This window comes from Leuresthes tenuis, unplaced genomic scaffold, assembly GCF_036924035.1.
Source record: "Leuresthes tenuis unplaced genomic scaffold, fLeuTen1.0.hap1 SCAF_29, whole genome shotgun sequence".
Lineage (NCBI taxonomy): Eukaryota > Metazoa > Chordata > Actinopteri > Atheriniformes > Atherinopsidae > Leuresthes > Leuresthes tenuis.
Window position 1 is genome coordinate 125,744 of NW_027325383.1, and position 9,896 is coordinate 135,639.

At 41.8% G+C, this 9,896-nt stretch overlaps 4 non-coding genes across 4 annotated transcripts; all 4 read left to right on the top strand.

Moving 5' to 3' along the window:
• Positions 1 to 6,741: 6,741 nt before the first annotated feature.
• On the top strand, positions 6,742 to 6,855 carry LOC140285153 (U5 spliceosomal RNA). The gene has a single exon (XR_011910295.1). It is a non-coding gene; the product is annotated as a U5 spliceosomal RNA (small nuclear RNA).
• A 308-nt stretch (positions 6,856 to 7,163) lies between these two features.
• LOC140285148 (U2 spliceosomal RNA) lies at positions 7,164 to 7,354 on the top strand. Its single transcript, XR_011910290.1, has one exon. It is a non-coding gene; the product is annotated as a U2 spliceosomal RNA (small nuclear RNA).
• A 390-nt stretch (positions 7,355 to 7,744) lies between these two features.
• LOC140285164 (U5 spliceosomal RNA) lies at positions 7,745 to 7,858 on the top strand. Its single transcript, XR_011910305.1, has one exon. It is a non-coding gene; the product is annotated as a U5 spliceosomal RNA (small nuclear RNA).
• A 259-nt stretch (positions 7,859 to 8,117) lies between these two features.
• On the top strand, positions 8,118 to 8,308 carry LOC140285147 (U2 spliceosomal RNA). Its single transcript, XR_011910289.1, has one exon. It is a non-coding gene; the product is annotated as a U2 spliceosomal RNA (small nuclear RNA).
• Positions 8,309 to 9,896: the final 1,588 nt, after the last annotated feature.

A 9,896-nucleotide genomic window follows, 5' to 3' on the forward strand; every position in this document is an offset into this window, starting at 1 on the left:
TGTTTCCTGTCCTGCTGACTGAGCTTATGAAGCTGCCGCTTGCCATGTGGTGAGGAAGGGTACTGCATGAAAATGAACGAATCACTCACTGAGACAACTCGTTACTCCCGAGTCATATAAAAAATTAGTTTATATCGAACGAATCGCTCACGAACGACACATCACTATCTATTTGACGAGTTATGCATGAATTCGGATTTTGCAATAAAATTCCTTCTCTCAAACCAAGTTCAAACTGCTTTGTCCTTCATATTTATCTACTTCTAATCTAGTTTCAACAATAAACAACACTGTATTTTGTAGTATGAAAAAGAACCAGACCTAATTTTCAGCAATTAGCTTCTCTCGAGGAGATATGAAGGAATACAGATTTTGCTATAAAATGAAATACTTCTATCAAACTGACTTAAAACGGTTTGTTCTTATTTCTTCATTTCTGATGAAGTTTCAACAATAAACAACAAACTTTGTATTATGAGAAAGAACCAGACTTATTCTTCAGGAATCCGAAAATAAGCTCTATTTCACGAGTTATGCACAAATTCGGATTCTCCTATAAAACAAATTCCTTAACTCAAACCAAGTTAAGACTGCTTTGTCCTTCATATTTATTCATGTCTAATCAAGTTTCAATAATAAACAACGTTGTACTTTGTAGAATGAGAAAGAACTTCTTCAGCAATAAGCATCTCTCGACATATGACGAAATACAGATTTTGCTATAAAATTAATTCCTTCTATCAGCCTGACTTAAAACTGTTTGTCCTCCTTATTTATCCACTTCAAATCAAATTTCAAAAATTAAAAAAATTTTGTAGTTTGAGAAAGAACAACTTAATCTTCAGCTATCAGTATAAAAAGAGGGTAAGAAAAGGTGCAAATGCCAACCATACATCACTAAAAGGTGGAGCGGAAGTATTCGGCTGCAAGTAGGTGTGACTGTTCGACCATAATTTGTAAAAAGCGGGTAAGAAAAGGTTCGAATGCCCGACTATATATTAACAAAAGCGGAAGGAGAGATCTTCGGATGAGAGTGGGTGAGAATTTCCAACCATAATCTATAAAATGCGGTGAAAAAAAAGGTGTGAATACCCCATAGAACACTAAAAGGTGGAGCGGAAGTGTTCGGCTGCAAGAAGGTGTGAATGTCCGACTATATTTGGTGAAAAGCAGGTGAAGCAACGTCTGAATGCCCAACCTTACATCATCAAAAGCGAGATCAGAGGTGTTTGGCTGCAAGAAGGCCATAGTTTGCCAAAAGCGGGTAAGGTGCGAATGACCGACTAAATATCAACAAAAGTGGGGGCGGAGGTCTTCGGATGCAAGTGGGTGTGAATATCCCACCATACAAGTATGGTGTAGAGGAAGCTGTGAATGGCCGACCATAGTAGAAAGCGGGTGAGAGAAGGTGCGAATGTCAAACCATACATGATCAAAACAGTGAGCGGAGGTGTTTGGCTGCGACAAGGTGTGAATGTCCACCCATAATTAATGAAAAGCGGGCAACAAGTAGGTTCGAATGCCCAACCATACATCATCAAAAGCAGGAGTGGATGTGTTCGGCTACAAGAAGGTTTGAATATCCGACCATAGTTTGTAAAAAGCGGGTAAGAAAAGGTTTGAATGCCCGAACATACACCATCAAAAGAGGGAGCGGAGGGGTTCTGCTGTAAGAAGGTGTGAATGTCCGACCATAGTTGGTAAAAAGCGGGTAAGAAAAGGTTAAAATACCCGACTGTACACAATCAATAGCGGGAGCGGAGTTGTTCGGCTACTAAAAGGTGTGAAAGTCCGACCAGGGTTTGTAAAAAGCGGGTAAGAAAAGGTGCGAATGCCCGACAATGTATGATCAAAAGAGGGAGCGGAGGTGTTCAGCTGCAAGGTCTGAATGTCCATCAATAATTGCTAGAAAACATGAAAGAAAATTTTCTAATATCAAACCGCACATGATCATAAGCGGGAGAGGAGGTGTTCAGCTGCAAGAAGGTGTGAATGTCCACCCATAATTACTGAAAAATGGTTTGTAAAAAGCGGGTAAGAAAAGGTATGAATGCCTGACTATACACCATCAAATGCGGGAACGGTTTTTCGGCTGTGAGTAGGTGTGAATCTCCGACCATAATTGCTGAAAAATGTGTTAGAAAAGGTAAGAATGCCGGTCCATACATCATCAAAAGCGAGAAAGGTGGTGTTCGGCTGCAAGTAGGTGTGAATGTCCAGCCATAATTACTCACAAACGGGTAAGAAAAGGTAGTATTGCCAGACCATACATGATCAAAACAGGGAGCGGAGGTGGTTCAGCTGCAAGAAGGTGTGAATGTCCGACTAAAGTTTGTAAAAAGCGGATAAGACAAGGTGCGAATGCCTGACAATGTATGATCAAAAGAGTGAGCGGAGGTTTTCGGCTGCAAGAAGTTCTGAATGTCTACCCATAATTCCTGAAAAATGGGTAAAAAAAGGGTCCGAATGCCCAACCATACATCATCAAAAGCAGGAGTGGATGTTTTCGGCTACAAGAAGGTTTGAATGTCCATCAATAATTGCTTTAAAACAGGAATGAAAATTTTCGAATATCAAACCGCACATGATCATAAGCGGGAGAGGAGGTGTTCAGCTGCAAGAAGGTGTGAATGTCCACCCATAATTCCTGAAAAATGGGTAAAAAAAGGTGCGAATGCCCAACCATACATTATCAAAAGCAGGTGTGAATGTCAGATCATAATTTGCAAAAAGCTGATGAGAAAAGGTGAGAATGCCTGACTATACACCATCAAATGCGGGAGCAGAGGTGTTCGGCTCTGAGTAGGCGTGAATGTCCGACCATAATTGCTGAAAAATGTGTTAGAAAAGGTAAGAATGCCGGAACATACATCATCAAAAGCGGGAGAGGTGGTGTTCAGCTGCAAAAAGGTGTGAATGTTCGACTAAAGTTTGTAAAAAGCGGGTAAGACAAGGTCCGAATGCCCGAACATACACCATCAAAAGAGGGAGCGGAGGTGTTCCGCTGTAAGAAGGTGTGAATGTCCAAACCATAGTTGGTAAAAACCGGGTAAGAAAAGGTTGAAATACCCGACTGTACACAATCAAAAGAGGGAGCGGAGTTGTTCAGCTAAGAGATGGTGTGAAAGTCCGACCATGGTTTGTAAAAAGCGGGTAAGAAAAGGTTCGTATGCCCTAATATACACTATCAAAAGCAGAAGCGGAGGTGTTCGGCTGCAAGAAGGTGTGAACGTCCAACCAAAGTTTGTAAAAAGCAGTTAAGAAAAGTTTCGAATATCTAACCAAACATAATCAAAAGCGGGAGCAGAGCTGTTCGACTGCAAGTAGGTGTGAATGTCAGATCATAATTTGCAAAAAGCTGATGAGAAAGGGTGAGAATGCCCGACTATACACCATCAAATGCGGTAGCGGAGTTGTTCGGCTGTGAGTAGGTGTGAATGTCCGACCATAATTGCTGGAAAATGTGTTAGAAAAGATAAGAATGCCGGTCCATATATCATCAAAAGCGGGAGAGGTGGTGTTCGGCTGCAAGTAGGTGTGAATGTCCAGCCATATTTACTCACAAACGGGTAAGAAAAGATAGTATTGCCAGACCATACATGATCAAAACAGGGAGCGGAGGTGGTTCAGCTTCAAGGTCTGAATGTCCACCAATAATTACTGAAAAATGGTTAAGAAAAGGTGCGAATGCCCAACCATATATCATCAAAAGCAGGAGTGGATGTGTTCGGCTACAAGAAGGTTTGAATGTCCGACCATAGTTTGTAAAAGGCGGGTAAGAAAAGGTTCCAATGTCCAAACATACACCATCAAAAGAGGGAGAGGAGGTGTTCCGCTGTAAGGTGTGAATGTCCGACCATAGTTTGTAAAAAGCGGATAAGAAAAGGTTAAAATACCCGACTGTACACAATCAAAAGAGAGAGCGGAGTTGTTCAGCTAAGAGATGGTGTGAAAGCCCGACCATGGTTTGTAAAAAGCGGGTAAGAAAAGGTTTGTATGCCCAAATATACACTATCAAAAGCAGAAGCGGAGGTGCTCGGCTGCAAGAAGGTGTGAACGTCCAACCAAAGTTTGTAAAAAGCAGTTAAGAAAAGTTTCGAATATCTAACCAAACATAATCAAAAGCGGGAGCAGAGCTGTTCGACTGCAAGTAGGTGTGAATGTCAGATCATAATTTGCAAAAAGCTGATGAGAAAGGGTGAGAATGCCTGACTATACACCATCAAATTGCGGTAGCGGAGTTGTTCGGCTGTGAGTAGGTGTGAATGTCCGACCATAATTGCTGGAAAATGTGTTAGAAAAGGTAAGAATGCCGGTCCATACATCATCAAAAGCGGGAGAGGTGGTGTTCGGCTGCAAGTAGGTGTGAATGTCCAGCCATAATTACTCCCAAACGGGTAACACCGAGAGTCCGAAAAGGAAATATAGATCACCCTACTCACTTTTCACCTAAAGAAATGAAGGAAGAGCTAGTTTCCCAAGAAATAACCTGAGTGTGTAATTTGTTTTGATAACTTAGAAAAACGAAAATGACATACCTACTTTCCTTTATCCTTTTAATGGTTCTCACCTTCTCAACACTAAATGTGAGAAGTGTGAAATCAAAGACAAGAGCCCAGAGTATTTTATCCTTCTTAGACTCCATAAAATCAGATGTGTTTTTAATACAAGAATGTGGACTACCTTTTTTAAAAAACCATAGACAATGGGAGGAAATGTGGCCCCATTTATCGATATGGAGTGGTTCAAATCAAAATAAAAATGATGGTGTGGCCATTCTAATTAAAAATCCGCATGTTCTGGTGAAAGGTAGCACAGTGGTGAGAGACGGACGGGCACTTTTAGCACACTTGAATTTTATGGGGCAAGACTTTAACCTCTTAAATATTTATGGTTTCAATGGAAAAATGACAGGTATGACCTTTTAGAAGATATACAGCTTTACATGCTAGGGCAAGTACCTTTAGTTGTAGCAGGATTTTAACTGTATCTTGAGCAGGAAAGATAGAAAAAGAGCAGGGGGAGATTTTAAAGTGGATAAGACTTCGATTTTACTTCAGGGCATATGCAGGGATTTTAAGCTTACTGACTGTTTTAAAACCATGCATCCCAGAGAGGAGGGCTTCACCTGGTTTAGTCATGATGGCACCAGAGCCTCTCGCATCGATTATTTCTTTACTAGAGATTGCCCACCCACTGATGTTAGATTAACCCCTGTTTTCTTTTCAAACCACCTTATGCTCTCCTGCACCCTTTCACCCCCTTCTGGTGTGACGGTAGGACGTGGTCTGTGGAAACTCAACTGTTCCCTGTTGCAGGATGAAATCATAGTCAGTCAGTACAGGGAATGTTATAAAGAGTGGCAGACCCTTCAAGACCTCTACGAAACACATGCACAATGGTGGGAAATGGTGAAGGAAACGACCCAGACTTTTTTTAAACAGCAAGGTAAACGTAAAAAAAGGAAAGAGAATAGATGTATGATGGGACAACAGAAACGCTTACAGCGCTACTTTAAACTAAATCAGTGTGGCATAAACTTTAATGAAGAAATCAAAGATGTCAAAAAGGAAATGTCAGTTTTAGCAGAAATAAAGAGTAAAGGAATTTTTGTAAGAAGCAGGGAGCAGGAAATTGAGGAAGGTGAAAAATGCACACGGTACTTTTTTAAGAAAGTTATAAATAAAAAGGAGTGTATTCAAAATCTAAAAAGAGAAGATGGGTTTTGAACAAAATCCACACAAGAGATGATTGAAACTGTACATACCTTTTATAGTAACATGTACAAAGAGAAACCAGTGCACTTGGAAACATCGGCAGAAATTTTAAAATTCGTTGACAAAACCGTAAAAGAGAATGCACACTTGACACAGGATTTTACTGCTTTAGAGTTAAAAAAAATGCCTAACAGGTTTTAAGAGAAGTCGAGCTCCGGGTTTAGACGGGCTTCCTGCAGAATTCTATCTGACCTTTTGGGACCTTTTATCATCAGACATTTTAGATGTTTTTAAAGATTTTGAAAAACTCGACCGACTGCCTGACAGTTTTAGAATGGGAATAGTGACTCTACTTTATAAAAAAAATGATAAGACTGACCTAAAGAATTGGAGGCCCATCACACTTTTAAACTTTGACTGTAAACTTTTTAGCAAGGTTTTAGCGACACGGATGTCCTCTGTTTTAGAGGAGGTAATTCACCCAGACCAGGCTTGTGCAATCTCAGGGAGACAACTCACTGACAGCCTCGTACTGATTCGAGACATCATTGATTACGATAGAGAAAGAAACACCCGGCTTGTCATCTTAAATTTAGACTTTGAAAAAGCTTTTCATCAGGTCTCGCAAAGCAGTTTTAACATAGTTTGAGTGAAGGAATTCATTTTATAGATAAAATCCCAAGAGTCTGCTGAGAAAAGAGAGTGAATACGAAGTAGACTTTAACACGGCTCTGGGAGCAATCCGAGTGCGGGCTAACCGGGAGAATTGCTTGAAAGAAACGCGACACCGAATGAGCGGTCAGAAAAAAGCCTCAATACGGTGTTCCCATGGTGTTTTTGTTGCTGCCTTGTCTTTTGCACAGAGTAAAAGACAAGGCAGCCATCGAATAGGGCCCGATTGTTCCTACTTGGTCAGCCGAGGAGCAAGGGGGGGGAGCAAGCGTCTCCACCAAGCAAAGCTCACCATGGGGAAGGTGGCTATGCCAACTAGCCTGATGCCCTGCTCCTGCAGTGACGGATAATCGTACTCTGGTTTCTCTTCATAACGTACAAGTCTTTCGCCTTTTACTAAAGACTTCCGTGGAGAGCAGCACTAATGAGTTGTTTCTATTTTTGGCAGGCTTTACCTTTGCGGGTGAAGCCCTTTTTGTCTGTGCAAAAGAAATCTTGTTACTGTGCAGAGTGACTTCTCTGAGTAGAGTCGCCTTACTTGTTGCGACTGTGCCGATGTTCGAAGCTGGAGTGCAAAGTTGTTGCTTGAATGGTGCTTGCTGGAGCGTGCGGGAGTGCAAATTTATACCATTTGAAAGGGCTGAAGAGTGCTCAGTGCAGCGGGTGGGCGGAGGTGCAAAGTGACACTCTGGCCACCTATGGCCATAAAAAGAACACCGCTACAAGTGCGCATTGTGCCAGGAAGGGCCCTCGGACGTGAACCAGTGGACATTTATCGCTTCTCGGTCTTTTAGCTCAGATCAAGTGTAATATCTGTTCTTATCAGTTTAATTTCTGATATGTCCTCTATACGAGGACTACATATTAAATGGATTTTTAGCAATAGGAGTTGAAAAAGGAGCTTGCTCCGTTCACTCCAAACATCGACCCAGTACTGCAGTGCCGCTGGGAACGGTGCGCTCTTCTCTGCTCTAGTGAAAAAGCAAACAGCGGTGCAGGATGGAAGTTTCTTTTAGTCTGCTGAGAAGAGAGTGTGAATGCGAAGTAGACTTTAACACGGCTCTGGGAGCAAGCCGAGTGCGGGCTAACCGGGAGAATTGCTTGAAAGAAACGCGACACCGAATGAGCGGTCAGAAAAAAGCCTCAATACGGTGTTCCCATGGTGTTTTTGTTGCTGCCTTGTCTTTTGCACAGAGTAAAAGACAAGGCAGCCATCGAATAGGGCCCGATTGTCCCTACTTGGTCAGCCGAGGAGCAAGGGGGGGGAGCAAACGTCTCTACCAAGCAAAGCTCACCATGGGGAAGGTGGCTATGCCAACTAGCCTGATGCCCTGCTCCTGCAGTGACGGATAATCGTACTCTGGTTTCTCTTCATAACGTACAAGTCTTTCGCCTTTTACTAAAGACTTCTGTGGAGAGCAGCACTAGTGAGATGTTTCTATTTTTGGCAGGCTTTACCTTTGCGGGTGAAGCCCTTTCTGTCTGTGCAAAAGAAATCTTGTTACTGTGCAGAGTGACTTCTCTGAGTAGAGTCGCCTTACTTGTTGCGACTGTGCTGACGTTGTTGCTTGAATGGTGCTTGCTGGAGCGTGCAGGAGTGCAAAGTTATACCATTTAAAAGGTCTGAAGAGTGCTCAGTGCGGAGGTGCAAAGTGACACTAAAAAGAACACCGCTACAAGTGCGCATTGTGCCAGGAAGGGCCCTCGGACGTGAACCAGTGGACAGTTATCGCTTCTCGGCCTTTTGGCTAAGATCAAGTGTGGTATCTGTTCTTATCAGTTTAATATTTGATATGTCCTCTATACGAGGACTACATATTAAATGGATTTTTAGCAATAGGAGTTGAAAAAGGAGCTGGCTCCGTTCACTCCAAGCATCGACCCGGTACTGCAGTGCCGCTGGGAACGGTGCGATCTTCTCTGCTCTTGTGAAAAAGCAAACAGCGGTGCAGGATGGAAGTTTCAGGGTCCTATTCGATGGCTGCAACACCTGAAAGAGATATTGATGCGAGACCTGATGAAAAGCTTTTTCAAAGTCTAAATTTAAGATGACAAGCCGGGTGTTTCTTTCTCTATCGTAATCAATGATGTCTCGAATCAGTACGAGGCTGTCAGTGAGTTGTCTCCCTGAGATTGCACAAGCCTGGTCTGGGTGAATTACCTCCTCTAAAACAGAGGACATCCGTGTCGCTAAAACCTTGCTAAAAAGTTTACAGTCAAAGTTTAAAAGTGTGATGGGCCTCCAATTCTTTAGGTCAGTCTTATCATTTTTTTTATAAAGTAGAGTCACTATTCCCATTCTAAAACTGTCAGGCAGTCGGTCGAGTTTTTCAAAATCTTTAAAAACATCTAAAATGTCTGATGATAAAAGGTCCCAAAAGGTCAGATAGAATTCTGCAGGAAGCCCGTCTAAACCCGGAGCTCGACTTCTCTTAAAACCTGTTAGGCATTTTTTTTAACTCTAAAGCAGTAAAATCCTGTGTCAAGTGTGCATTCTCTTTTACGGTTTTGTCAACGAATTTTAAAATTTCTGCCGATGTTTCCAAGTGCACTGGTTTCTCTTTGTACATGTTACTATAAAAGGTATGTACAGTTTCAATCATCTCTTGTGTGGATTTTGTTCAAAACCCATCTTCTCTTTTTAGATTTTGAATACACTCCTTTTTATTTATAACTTTCTTAAAAAAGTACCGTGTGCATTTTTCACCTTCCTCAATTTCCTGCTCCCTGCTTCTTACAAAAATTCCTTTACTCTTTATTTCTGCTAAAACTGACATTTCCTTTTTGACATCTTTGATTTCTTCATTAAAGTTTATGCCACACTGATTTAGTTTAAAGTAGCGCTGTAAGCGTTTCTGTTGTCCCATCATACATCTATTCTCTTTCCTTTTTTTTACGTTTACCTTGCTGTTTAAAAAAAGTCTGGGTCGTTTCCTTCACCATTTCCCACCATTGTGCATGTGTTTCGTAGAGGTCTTGAAGGGTCTGCCACTCTTTATAACATTCCCTGTACTGACTGACTATGATTTCATCCTCCAACAGGGAACAGTTGAGTTTCCACAGACCACGTCCTACCGTCACACCAGAAGGGGGTGAAAGGGTGCAGGAGAGCATAAGGTGGTTTGAAAAGAAAACAGGGGTTAATCTAACATCAGTGGGTGGGCAATCTCTAGTAAAGAAATAATCGATGCGAGAGGCTCTGGTGCCATCATGACTAAACCAGGTGAAGCCCTCCTCTCTGGGATGCATGGTTTTAAAACAGTCAGTAAGCTTAAAATCCCTGCATATGCCCTGAAGTAAAATCGAAGTCTTATCCACTTTAAAATCTCCCCCTGCTCTTTTTCTATCTTTCCTGCTCAAGATACAGTTAAAATCCTGCTACAACTAAAGGTACTTGCCCTAGCATGTAAAGCTGTATATCTTCTAAAAGGTCATACCTGTCATTTTTCCATTGAAACCATAAATATTTAAGAGGTTAAAGTCTTGCCCCATAAAATTCAAGTGTGC